The sequence below is a fragment of the Ovis canadensis genome, chromosome 13, assembly GCF_042477335.2.
Source record: "Ovis canadensis isolate MfBH-ARS-UI-01 breed Bighorn chromosome 13, ARS-UI_OviCan_v2, whole genome shotgun sequence".
Taxonomy (NCBI): Eukaryota; Metazoa; Chordata; class Mammalia; order Artiodactyla; family Bovidae; genus Ovis; species Ovis canadensis.
This window is the reverse complement of record NC_091257.1, coordinates 96,610,270-96,623,061: the sequence shown is the minus strand read 5'-3', so window position 1 is coordinate 96,623,061 and position 12,792 is coordinate 96,610,270. Positions and strand designations below refer to the sequence as shown.

The window sequence follows — 12,792 nt, the reverse complement described above, 5'->3', positions numbered from 1 at the left end:
ACGGTCTGCCCTCTATGTGTCTGTCTTAGGTGCCCCTCCACCCCGCTCCAGTACGACCTCGTTGTAACTGATCACACCTGCAACAGCCCTGGTTCCAAACACAGTCATATTCTGAGAGGCCGCGGCACTAGTGGTAAAGACCATGAAGAAGGCTGAGCACCGAAGGACCGCGGTGCTGGGAGAGGCTCCTGAGAGCCCCTTGGGCTGCAAGGAGACCCAACCAATCCGTGCTGAAGGAGATCAGTCCTGGGTGTTCACTGGAAGGACTGATGCTGAAGCTGAAACGCCAATACTTTGGCCACCTGATGCAAAGAGCTGACTCATTGGAAACGACCCTGATGCTGGGGAAGATTGAGGGCAGGAGGAGAAGGGGACGACAGAGGATGAGATGGTTGGATGGCATCACCGACTTGATGGACATGGGTTTGGGTGAACTCCAGGAGTTGGTGATGGACAGGGAAGCCTGGCGTGCTGCAGTCCACTGGGTCTCACATATCCTCTAGAGAAGGATATGGCAACCCACTCCAGTGTTTCTCGCTTGTAAATAATCCCACGGACAGAGGAGCCTGTTAGGCTACAGTCCGTTGGGTCACAGCTGAGTGACTGAGCACACACAGGACATCAGTGATCTTTTTTTTAAGACTGTTTTATGTGAACCATTTTTAAAGTCTTTATTGAGTTTGTTACAATATTGCTTCTGTCTCATGTTTTTTGGGTTTTCTGGTCCTGAGGCATGTGGGATCTCAGCTCCCGGACCAGGGGTGGAACCACACCTCCTGCGTTGGAAGGTGACCGATGGACCTCCCAGAAGTCCTCAAAGTACCTCTTTGAAGGGACACATTTTAACCAATAACCTGAGAGCCCGAGAGCCCCCTCACGGCCCGGCGCCGGCCTCCGGCTTCTCTCTTGCCACCCTGGCTCACCTTTTGGCTCTATCACACCGGCCTTCTCCCCGAGGCCCAGGCCACTTCCCGCCACAGAGTCACGCTCAGCGTTCTGCTGCCCCCTGATGAGAAGGCTCTCTCGTTCCCCCTCCAACCTCCACTCCCATCTCACCTCCAGATTTGGACTCTGAGATGCCTTCCCTGAATGCCCTTACCCCAGGACCAAGCCAGGTTCTTCAGGTTATTGATAATTTCATACCACCACTCACTTCTCACTTGTTACACTTGTCCCAGCTGCAGCTTCTCGTTCACCTGTTTGTTTAAAGTCGTCTCCCCGAAAAAGCTATCAGCTCTTGGAAGGAATGAGCTGGACTACACCTTTTTATCCTCACGTCTCAGCAGAGTACAGCATGCTCTGTGGGTGTCCAAGGCTGTGTTGGTGCATGGACGGACAGATGAGTCAGTGAATAAGGGACACAGATTTTTATAACCTTCAGTTCATAAATATGTCATGTTTTTTATTGATTTCCCTCTTTTCTAGACATTTCTTATAACAAGAACCATACAATAGTGGTCCTTTGTGACCGGCTTTTTACACTTGGCATGTTTCCTTTTTAAAGGCTCTAGGGTGTGGGGGCTTCGGCAGCTGTGGCTGCCTGGGCTTAGCTGCTCCACAGCAGGTGGGATCCTCCCAGACCGGGGATTGAACCCGTGTCCCCTGCACTGGCAGGCAGATTCTTAACCACTGGGCCACCAGGGCAGTCCAGCGCCACGTTCTCTGGGCTTTCGGCCCCTGGGTTGTCAGTGCTGCACGGGTTTCTCTCTAGCCGCGCTGAGCGGGAGGCTCTTCATCGAGCTGAGCGGGCTTCTTATCGCAGTGGCTTCTCTCGTTGCTTTGCTGGGGGCTCTGCTGGTAAAGAATCCGCCTGAGATGCTGCAGACCCTGGTTTGATTCTGGGGTCGAGTAGATCCGCTGGAGAAGGGATAGGCTGCCCGCTCCAGCAATCTTGCCTGGGAAATCCCATGGACAGAGAAGCCTAGTGGGCCATACTGTCTGCCCACTCCAGTATTTTTGGGCCTCCCTGGTGGCTCAGCTGGTAAAGAATCTGCCTGCGGTATGGGAGACCTGGCTTCGATGCCTGGGTTGGAGAGATCCCCTGGAGAAGGGAACAGCCACCCACACCAGTATTCTGGCCTGAAGAATTCCGTGGACTGTATAGTCCATGGGGTCACAAAGGGTCGGACACGACCGAGCGACTTTCGTCCTCTTGTTGCAGCTCCCAGGCCCTGGAGCACACACTCAACAGCTGTGGCGCGCTGGCGGGGCTGCCCTGAGGCCCGTGGGCCCCTCCCGGGTCACGGCGGCTTCTGGACAGCCCCCCAGCATGTCGCCAAGGTTCTTCTGTGTGGTAGCGTTACCGTGCCTGATTCTCCTCTGTTTCCAGATAATACTCGGTTATGGGCACGGTCCACGTTTTATTTGTCTGTCCATCAGCTGACGGACACTTGGCTTGTTTCCACCTTGTGCCCCTATGAACAGTGCTGCTGTGAACATCTGAGTATAGGTTTTTGTGTGGTTGTGTGTTTTCAGCTCTCTTGGGAATATATCTAGGAGTGGAATGGGTGGGTCACATGGTAACTCTATATTAAATTTTTGAAAAGTTTCCAAACTGTATTTCAAAATAGTTGCACCATTTTGCATTCCCACTAGCAACATTTAAGGGTTCCTTTCCAATTTCTCCACATCCTCACCAACACTTGTTATTTCCATCTTTTTTTATTATAGCCATTCTAGTGGGTCTGGCTTTTTTTTTTTTTTTAATTCTCTGTCCAACACCGACAGATGGTTCTCCATCTGAGATACTCGTGAAAGCTACAGTATAGCTCCTCAGCAAAATGTACATGTGTGTATTTAAAAAGTGCCTATAATTTCAAACATTTCCTAGACCTCTCTGCGGACTGTAGACTGTCAAGTTCCTCTGTCCATGGAATTCTCCAGGCAAGAATACTGGAGAGGGCAGCCATTCCCTTCTCCAGAGGATCTTTCCAACCCAGGGAGAGAACCGAGGTTTCTTGCATTGCAGGTGGATTCTTTACCGTGTGAGCCACCAGGGAAGCCCGTAGACCTCTCCAGAAATCATCTGTCTATTAGCTGGTGGGGCTTCCCAGGCGGCACTAGTAGTAAAGAACCTGCCTGTCAATGCAGGAGACGTAAAGAAACGCAGATTCGATCCCTGGGTCAGGAAGATCCCCTGGAGAAGGGCATGGCAACCCACTCCAGTATTCTTGTCTGGAGAATCCTGTGGACAGAGGAGCCTGGCGGGCTACAGTCCACGGAGTCCATGACTGAAGTGACACGCATGGGTGTTGTCTGTGGACCCCAGACAACTGGTTAAGATCAGAAGATCCCAGTGGAAAAAAATGGTTAATTCAGTCACAGACATAAAGAGATGCAGAATGCTGAGCCCCAGTGCCTTGCTCACAGTGACCCAGTTAGTCAAAAAGGCAGAAGAGGGCCTTCTCTGGCGGTCCCGTGGTGAAGACTCTGCACTTCCAGGGCAGGCGGCGCGGGTTCGACCCCCAGCTGGGGAACTCAGAGCCCACGTGCCGTGCGACCAAAAAGGAAGAAGGAGGAGAAGAGAGGCCAAGCTGGAGAACTCAAGCTCCAGAACATCCCTGTGGGCCCTTATCTAGACACAGCCTCAGCTGAACCATGTAACCTCTTTGGAATTATTTATACACGAGTGTCCTCCTCTGTGGGCTTCCCAGGTGGATAGTGGTAAAGAACCCGCCTGCCAATGCAGGAGACGTAAGAGACATGGGTTCCATCCCTGGGTCGGGAAGATCCCCTGGAGGAGGGCAGGGCAGCCCACTCCAGTATCCCAGCCTGGAGAACCCCATGGACAGAGGAGCCTGGCGGGCTGCAGTCCACGGGGTCGCGAGGGTCGGACAAGACTGAGTGACTGAACACACGCGCACACTCACACACACACCCTCCTCGGTACAATGAGGAAGACACAGCCTCCCTCAAGCTGGTGTTGTTGAAGGGATTAAACAAAATAATGTGTGCTCTGTTGGCATGAAGTGGCAATCATTAGTTCTAGTGCAGAGCAGTCTGTCCCCCCGATGACCAGCGCTGCTGGTTTATAGCAGTAGCAGCCACAGGTCAAATTTAAACATATTTTTTCTTTGGCCCACAGAGCATTTTTGTAAATAGGAACATTTCTTCTTTTAAAATGTGTATTTTCGGCTTCCACTGGCCACCTCATGTGCAGACTTGACTCACTGGGAAAGACTCTGATGCTGGGAAGGATTGGGGGCAGGAGGAGAAGGGGATGACAGAGGATGAGATGGCTGGATGGCATCACCGACTCAATGGACGTGAGTCTGAGTGAACTCCGGGAGTCGATGATGGACAGGGAGGCCTGGTGTGCTGCGATTCACGGGGTCTCAAAGAGTCCGACACGACTGACCCACTGAACTGAACTGAACTGAGCTGAGCTGATGAATCAGATCCGACGAAACTGGAATCATATTTTCAATGGCCCAAGCAGGCAGAGCCGAGGAGCAACTGCCACTTTAACATCTGTTTTCCGCAGTCACCAGCCCTCCCTATTGCCTCACACTTCGCCCGAATCCCTCGGATCTCACCCTTGTTGGCAACCGAGTTTGTCAGGATCCCAGCTGGAGACAGTTACCACCGTGAAACAGGGTAGGTGTCCACGGATTGCTGCACAAAGGGAGGATTTCAAAGATGGGAGCAGGATTAAGAGAAAGGCGCCCGAGACGGGGACACCCCGCGGCCAGTCGTGGGAACGCGGAGCCGACTGCCCACGCCCGGGAGAGGCGGCGGCGGCTGCGGGTCCCGCGCCTGAGGACGGCAGCGGCGCCCGGAGCCGGCCCCTCAGCGGGAGGAGGCTGCCGGCCTGGAGCAGAGAGGAAACTGGGGAGAGAGACGCCCCCACCCGCAGCTCCCTCCTCCCGGCTCTCCCACAGCCGCCGCCCATTGGCTGCGCCGAGCAGAAACCCGAGAGCCGCGAAGCCCGCGCCTGCGGCCGAGAGGCGCCCGCAGAGCGCGAGGGGCGGCGGAGGGTAACCGGAGGGAAGAAGGGAAGACTCTCTCACGCATCTTCTTTGAGGCTTGCATTTTTCTTCTTATTACCCTTAGTTGCTAATAACATCGCATCAACTGCCGCTCTTCATTACTCATATTACACCCAGGTGCGCTGGAGCTTCAGGCCGTTTCCGTTCGGCGGGGCAGAAATGAACACCTTCCTGTCTCTCCCGCTGAACTCCGTTCATATTTCCATCGTCCAGCTGATAATTACATCTACTTGTTGCCCAGGTTGCCACTGCCCACAGAGGACAGGAGCTATCTTACTCATCTTGAGAACCCCACCCCTGGCGCTCCGTCAGACATATAATAACTATTAGAAACCTCAAGATGGTGGGTGGATTTCCATGTATTGTTCTAGTGATAAAGGGGACACCTGAAAAGTGAGGATGGGAAAAAAGTCATCACCAACTATTCTCATATACATCCTTGTTTCAAAGAAGTGAACAGTCATTCACCAGATCAACAAAATAGTAACAGTAATCGCATTAATAATGAATAGTGTTTGAGTACTTACCATCTGCCAGTTCCATTATACGTCCGTTGTCATATTGAAGTCTTTCGACAATACCATTAGGCCATGTAATATTTTTATCCCAATTTTGAAGGGGAGAAAACGGAAGTATAGAAAGTAATTAAGGTCAGGATTAGACTCACGACTGGCCATCAGATCTGGATGGACAAGGTCTTGAATCAGAAATACTGCCTCTTCATGGTTAAAATAGTCATAACCCACTGTGTCACAGCGAGTATTTGTAAGCTGCACTATGCGTCTGTTATCAACATGTATCAGGATTTTCGTTATGCAGGAAATAGAGACTCAATTTCAGCATCGGCTTAGGTACATATAAAGGTTGTTTCTTTCATATAACAGGTTCAGAGTCAGCTGCTGCAGGCTTTGTTTATTGGCTTATAGATGTAGAGGCTAAGGTTTCTGACATGTTTGTTCTTGGACTTACCCTCTTAATCACAAAATGGCCACACTAGCTCCAAAAATCATTCCCATGTTCCAGGCATGAAAAGAGAGAAGGTTCAAATGCAAAATAGCTTCTGCTAGTTAGATGAGTCCTCTTTACAGACCATTCCCAGACGCCTCATCCATATTTTCTGCTCTCACTTTAAGAATGACTCCTTTCGGCAGGAGAGACTGGGACATAGATACACTGAAGAGGAGACCCTGCTGGCCTCAACAGGATAAAGGTCTGATCTTAAAGAAGAGAGAGGAATGGGTGGTGGAGAGGAAGTTAGCATTCTCGGCTACACTTCAAGTATCTCTTTATATTCTCTGTTCTTATCTGTGTCTTTAAATACTTAACGCAATTTACTCCGTACTGAGTCACTTCAGCCGTGTCCGACTCTTTGCAAGCCCACGGACTGTAGCCCGCCAGGTTCCTCTGTCTGTGGGACTTCCCAGGCAAGAATACTGGAGTGGGTTGTCATTTCCTCCTTCAGGAGTTGACAAACAAGGCCCCCTGCTTGCTTTTGTCAATAAAGCTTTATTGGCAGACAGCCACGCTCACTTGTCTGTTGTCTGTGATGGCTGTGCTCACACCACCAGGGCAGAGTTTAGTCATTGCAATGGAGACCATCTGGCCCACAAAGCCGAACGCAGTGAATAGCCGGCCCTTCACAGAAAAGGTCTGCCAACCCCTGCTTTACAGTTTCCCTTTTTATTTTCGGAGAAACACACTGTACCTCACAGTGACCCCTGTGCTGAACTGAGAAGTGACAGGTGAGCCAGTAAGCGCCCCACCAGCGTGGCTTCTGAGTCGCCACTCCCGCCACAGCGCCGATGAACAAAGGACAGTCAAGGAGCAACTGAGACGCACGGGCATCTCTGCGGGCATCTGCTGCGAGGGCTGGGCGACCCGACGTCCTCCAGCATCTCTCACAACAGTGGCAATCCCGGGCACTAAAGAGCAAGCGCTTCCCGCCTCCAGATGCTCACAGACGCTGCCGAGGACCGAGACACGGGAACAAACTAAAATCACCCCGCTTTGTATGCTCTGGAAATAGTCTCATTCAAAGGCAACTTCCTATTTGTTGGAATAATTACAAGTTTGATAAGTGCAAATTATCTGAGGAATAATTTCCGAGGAGAATTATGCGCAAGCTCTAGAGTATTGGTGAAACGATATTTTAGAGCAAATCTCTAAAGGCTGAGACAAGTCAAACATATTTGGGTGCCTGCAGGCGCATAAACGTCTGCACGCCGCTCTTCCATTCACTCCTCAATACAGGGCAAACGCATGTTTGGAATGGATTTGCACCTGAATAACTCACAGATCAAAACATTTCTGTTTGCCCCCTCCCCAGCATCGTCATGTGGCTATACCATACACCACTATACCTATGCCCTCAACGTGGTAGCTCTGAAATTGTGTTTCTGGACCAATTTTTAGTCTGAGAGGAAATGCACAATATATCAAATTTGTGACCAGATATTTTTAATATTTTATGTCACATTATCTTAAATTCATACCATTAAGTTGATACCATTCATACCGTATCCTGTTGATCACACTGTATTTAATTTGAAGTTACGGCTCCCAGAAAAATAGAGGATATCAATATCAGTCTGAAATGCTTTGGTTTGAATGACCTGCTCATATATCACATGATTTCTCACACATGGCACTTCTGACATTTGGGGCTGGAAGAGTCTCTGTTGTGGGGCTGACCTGTGCACTGAACAGCGTTAGCAGCATCCCTGTCTTCTACACACCGGCTGCCAGCCCCAGATCCCCCTCCACCCCTCATGACAAACAAGGATGTCAGCAGACATTGTCCAATTGCCCAGGAGGCAGCATCGCCCCTGGCAGAGGATCAGAGCTATCGTATAGTCCAGAGCATTTGTTTTTGACCCAGATCCAGAATCTCTACTATTTCCTCGCTGTGGGGGGTTAAGCATAATTTAACCCCGTGTTAAGTCAGGCCTCGGTTTTTTTCTCTGCAACGTATACAGAGTAGGAGCTTAATTTCACAAAATTGTAGAATGAGAGAGTTCCCTAGGGGTCTAGTGGTTAAGAATCTGCCTTCCAACACAGGGGACACAAGTTTCATCCCAGGTTAGGGAACCAAGATCTCACATGCCATACAGCAACGAGGCCTGCGCTCTGGAGCCGCGCTTTGCGACAGAGAAGCCCGCGCCCCGCAGCAGCTGAGCTCATGTGCTCGGGAGCCCTCGGCCAACGAGAGAGAGGCCAGCACGTGGCAGCAAAGATCCTGCATGCCACAACCAAGTCCCAGTGCAGCCAAAAGTAAATAAACATGGGCGGGGGGGGGGGGGGGGGATTGTAGAATGAAACGATTAAGCAATAAATTCTCAAGACACAGTCAGTTCAGTTCAGTCACTCAGTCGTGTCTGACTCTTTGCAACCCCATGGACTGCAGCACACCAGGCCTCCCTGTCCATCACCAACTCCCAGAGTTTACTCAGACTCATGTCCATCAAGTCAGCGATGCCATCCAACCATCTCATCCTCTGTTGTCCCCTTCTCCTGCCCTCAATCTCCCAGCATCAGGGTCTTTTCAAATGAGTCAGTTCTTCGCATCAGGTGACCAAAGTATTGGAGTTTCAGCTTCAGCATCAGTCCTTCCAGTGGACACTCAGGACTGATCTCCTTTAGGATGGACTGGTTGGATCTCCTTGCAGTCCAAGGGACTCTCAAGACTCTTCTCCAACACCACAGTTCAAAAGCATCAATTCTGCACTCAGCCTTCTTTATGGTCCAGCTCTCACATCCATACATGACCACTGGAAAAACCATAGCCTCGACTAGATGGACCTTTGTTGGCAATGTCTCTGCTTTTTAATATGCTGTCTAGGTTGGCCATGACTTTCCTTCCAAGGAGTAAGTGTCTTTTAATTTCATGGCTGCAATCACCATCTGCAGTGATTTTGGAGCCCAGAAAATGAAGTCTGTCACTGTTTCCACTGTTTCCCCATCTATTTGCCATGAACTGATGGGGCCAGATGGCATGATCTTAGTTTTCTGAACGTTGAGCTTTAAGCCAATTTTTTCACTCTCCTCTTTCACTTTCATCAAGAGGCTCTTTAGTTCTTCGCTTTCTGCCGTAAAGGTGGTGTTATCTGCATATCTGAGGTTATTGATATTTCTCCTGGCAATCTTGATTCCAGCTTGTGCTTCATCCAGCCCAGCATTTCTCATGATGTACTCTGCATATGAGTTAAATAAGCAGGGTGACAATATACAGCCTTGACGTACTCCTTTCTCGATTTGTAACCAGTCTGTTGTTCCATGTTCAGTTCTAACTGTTGTTTCCTGACCTGCATACAGGTTTCTCAAGAGGCAAGTCAGCTGGTCTGGTATTCCCATCTCTTTCAGAATTTTCCACAGTTTATTGTGATCCACACAGTCAAAGGTAGGTATTCTAGTTTGATTATCATTACTAATTATCAATATATCTACTGATGGCAGAGTCCTTGCTCTGGGCTTTGAAGAATAAATTTGTGAACAGCATAGAGAATTACTCCAAGCTGAGAGTGGTATAAAAAAGCTTGTGAGATGATGAAATAAAGTCATTCTTTCCAAGTAAAATGAAAAATTGGATTTCACAAGCCATCAAAATGTCTTAAAGAATATTTTTAAAAACTATCAAGCAGAACAAGCTCTCTTCTTCTATTGGTGGACAGAGGCAAAGGCAAGGAGACATCTTTCTTCAAGCCCAGATCGGCCTGGAGACGAACGTGAGGGCTTTAAGGGAAAGAAAGGCCCACGCTCCTGCGAAAGCCCCTCGAGTGAGCGGGAGGCATGCAGGCTGCTGCGCTCTCCCGAAGCCTGGGAGGAGTGAAGCGTTGGCTCTTAAGAGAAAGATGATCCAGAAACGTCCATACATGTGAAAGAGTGAGGGTGGTCCCGCAGACGGCTACCAACCCTAGGTTCTTTCAAGTCACTTCTCAACTACGTAAACTGCGTTGGTACAATTGCCTGCCTGTCTGGTCTCGGGAGAACGTTATTGCCAGATTAGCTATTTGAAGCCTGCCTTCTTGCCTCTGTTGTCCTGGAGAATGAAGCCTCTTCTTGAACGTGGTCCTCCCCTCAAAATGCTGAAACTTGAGAATAGGTGCTACCCCTCTCGTGCTGAATGGCAACGGCTGGCTGAGTGTCACTGTTCCTTTTCTCTAAAATGTGCACATAACTCCTGGAAGCTATTCTTGAGATTTACCCCCCACACACAGAATAGTGCATAAGGCTGCTTAATTCCCTGATATGACGCAATCTCCAAAATACACTGTGAAATAGAAGCAGACAAAAATACGGCACACAGCACAGAAATTGCCTGCATATTCACAGAATAACTCTGGAAATACACGGGATAGATTTGTAAGATAGGTTTTCCTCCTAAGCAAGAACTAGGGTCACTTGAAACAGGGTCAGAAGCAGATTCAGCGCCTTTTGTACTTTATGTATCATGGCAAGGGTTGGTTTTTCAAGTAAATAGGGTATTTAAAAGGTTACGTAATATCCCCCCAAAATAAAATATGTGATTATCGCATTCATGTATCTTTCTAACATTTCTAAATTGAAGTATAGTTGATTTACAAGGTTGTGCCAATCTCTGCTGTACAGCAAACTGACTCAGTTACACACGTACAGACATTCAATTTTTCTCTATAATTTTATTTATTTTCGGCCGCGCTGGTCTTTGTTGCTGTGTGGGGGCTTTTCTCTAGTTGCGGCGAGCAGCGGCTATCGTCGTGGGGTGTGGGGCTCCCCTTGTTGCGGGCAGGCTCTAGGTGCGCCGGCTTCAGTGGTCGGGCCCGCAGGCTCTCGAGTGCCGTCTCGGTGGCTGTAGATCACAGGCTTAGCTGCTTTGCGGCTTGTGGAATCTTCCCAGGCCAGGGATTGAACTCTGTCCCCTGCATTGGCAGGCGGATTCTTTCCTACTCCATCACCGGGGAAGTCCCACGTAGCTGTTTTTATATGTTCTTTTCCATTCTGGTTTATCACAGGATATTGAAGAGTTTCCTCACTCTGCTGAACAGTAGGACCGTGCTGCTTTTTCACCCTGTATCTGCGTGAGCTACCCCCGACTCCCAGTCCTTCCTGCCCTCACAGATGCTGAGACTGGGGTTTCCAGCTCCTGCTTCAGAGCCTACTCACAAGAGTCTGTTTTGTAAATTAGGCGAGTTGCTAGGTCTCCCTCAGGCTTGTAATCCTCATCCATTAAATGGGAATAACTTTACCCACCTCAAGCCTTGAAACTCTTACCTGAGGTCCTGGGCTCTAGAAGAGTTCAGTCTATGGAAGGATTTTTTGTTTGTTGTGTTTAAACCTGTTCCCACCTGTGGCTAGAAAAGCGGAAGGAAGCCTACGAGGAAAGTCACGGGCATGATGCAGAAGAGACTGAGTTAAACTAGCTGAGGTGCAAGGGGCTCCACCCAAGCTCCCGGGATAAACCACGACGGAAAGGAAGATTCGAAAACCAACGTGTCAGATCCTTTTGTAGTTCATGAGCGTGATGATTGGGTGTTCACGCTGCTGCGTGACATGTGCCTCCCCGCAAACCTTGTTACGACACCGGCACATTACCCGTCTGACGTGAAAAAAAAAAAAAAGAAAACCAACGTGTGTATGTGTGTGTGTGTGTGTGCAAAACTGAGTCGCCCGGCTGTACGGAAGAGATTGACACAGCATTGTAAATCAACCAGACTCCAATTAAGAGAATTAATTCATTAAAATGCCAAAAAAAAAGTTCTAGCTGAGCTGTTCTTTGTCACTAGCTGTCTGTCACAGACAGACACTTAAAATGCAGGAGCAGCTAAGTACTAGACAGCTGAACCAATAAAGCAAAGACAGATAAACCACCAGCTCCACTTCTCACTGGACTCAGTAACCATAGAGTGAATCAACTTCCTATGAAAGTTTCGCAGGACTGACTTGATTTCTGAACTTTCCTTCTCAAAATCAGCTCACAGTAAACAGACGGCCGGGGCGCAGGCAGCCACACGGAAGGCCGTCCGGGGCCTCAGGAGAGGCTGAAGCTCTGCGTGCGGGTCGCGCTCGGTCCCGCCCTGCAGAGAGGCTCCCCTGGGCGCTGGACGAGGAGGGCCGGGGCCACAAACCTTGAAGGGCACAGACAGCCCTGCCAACAGCTGGGGGTACGGAGGAAGCCGGGTGCTCGGTAACGGCCATCGCGTGAACCGGTGAACCTTGTGGGTTTGAGTGGGTGAAGGGGCAGGGGCCCGGGGAGGTGGGGGGCGGCGAGCGCATCCTGCTTTGGGCGGGTCCTGGGTCCAGGGCGAGAGTCCCGGCCTGACTCCAGTCACTCGAGGCGCCGCGGGCAGCCGGCTCACCCGCGCCCACCATCAGCCCGTGCAAGATCTGGGCACCGGCCCGCTCTCTGCTGGGGGCCGACCTGTGCCTTGTGGGAGGGTCAGCGGCACCCCGGTCCCTACCCACCGGATGCCAGAAGCGCCCCCCAACCCTGGCACTGGGACCACCTGCCCATCTCCAGACTTCACCAAGGATCCCCGGGGCAGAACCCCGCTTCCAGGAGCACAGCGTTGGGGTACGCTGCCCCTCTCACGTCCCGGCCTCTGAGACCCGCCCGGGTTCCCATTTCTCTGAATGGATCGAGGACAGCCGCCTTCCCTGCAGAGCCCCTTTCTGGGGCGGGGTCTCTGGACCTGGAGGTCGTCGGTGTCACATGCGCGCACAAGACGCACATTTGCGGGGCTCTTGTCCTTAATCCGGCTCATTATTCTAGAAATGAGGACGCTGAGGCCCAGGGGCTCAGTGACTCGCCCGAGTATACAGCGGCTGGCTG

At 50.5% G+C, this 12,792-nt stretch overlaps 1 non-coding gene across 1 annotated transcript; it reads left to right on the top strand.

The window, feature by feature from the left end:
- Nucleotides 1-11,460: 11,460 nt before the first annotated feature.
- Nucleotides 11,461-11,565, top strand: LOC138417947 (small nucleolar RNA U13). Its single transcript, XR_011248362.1, has one exon. It is a non-coding gene; the product is annotated as a small nucleolar RNA U13 (small nucleolar RNA).
- Nucleotides 11,566-12,792: the final 1,227 nt, after the last annotated feature.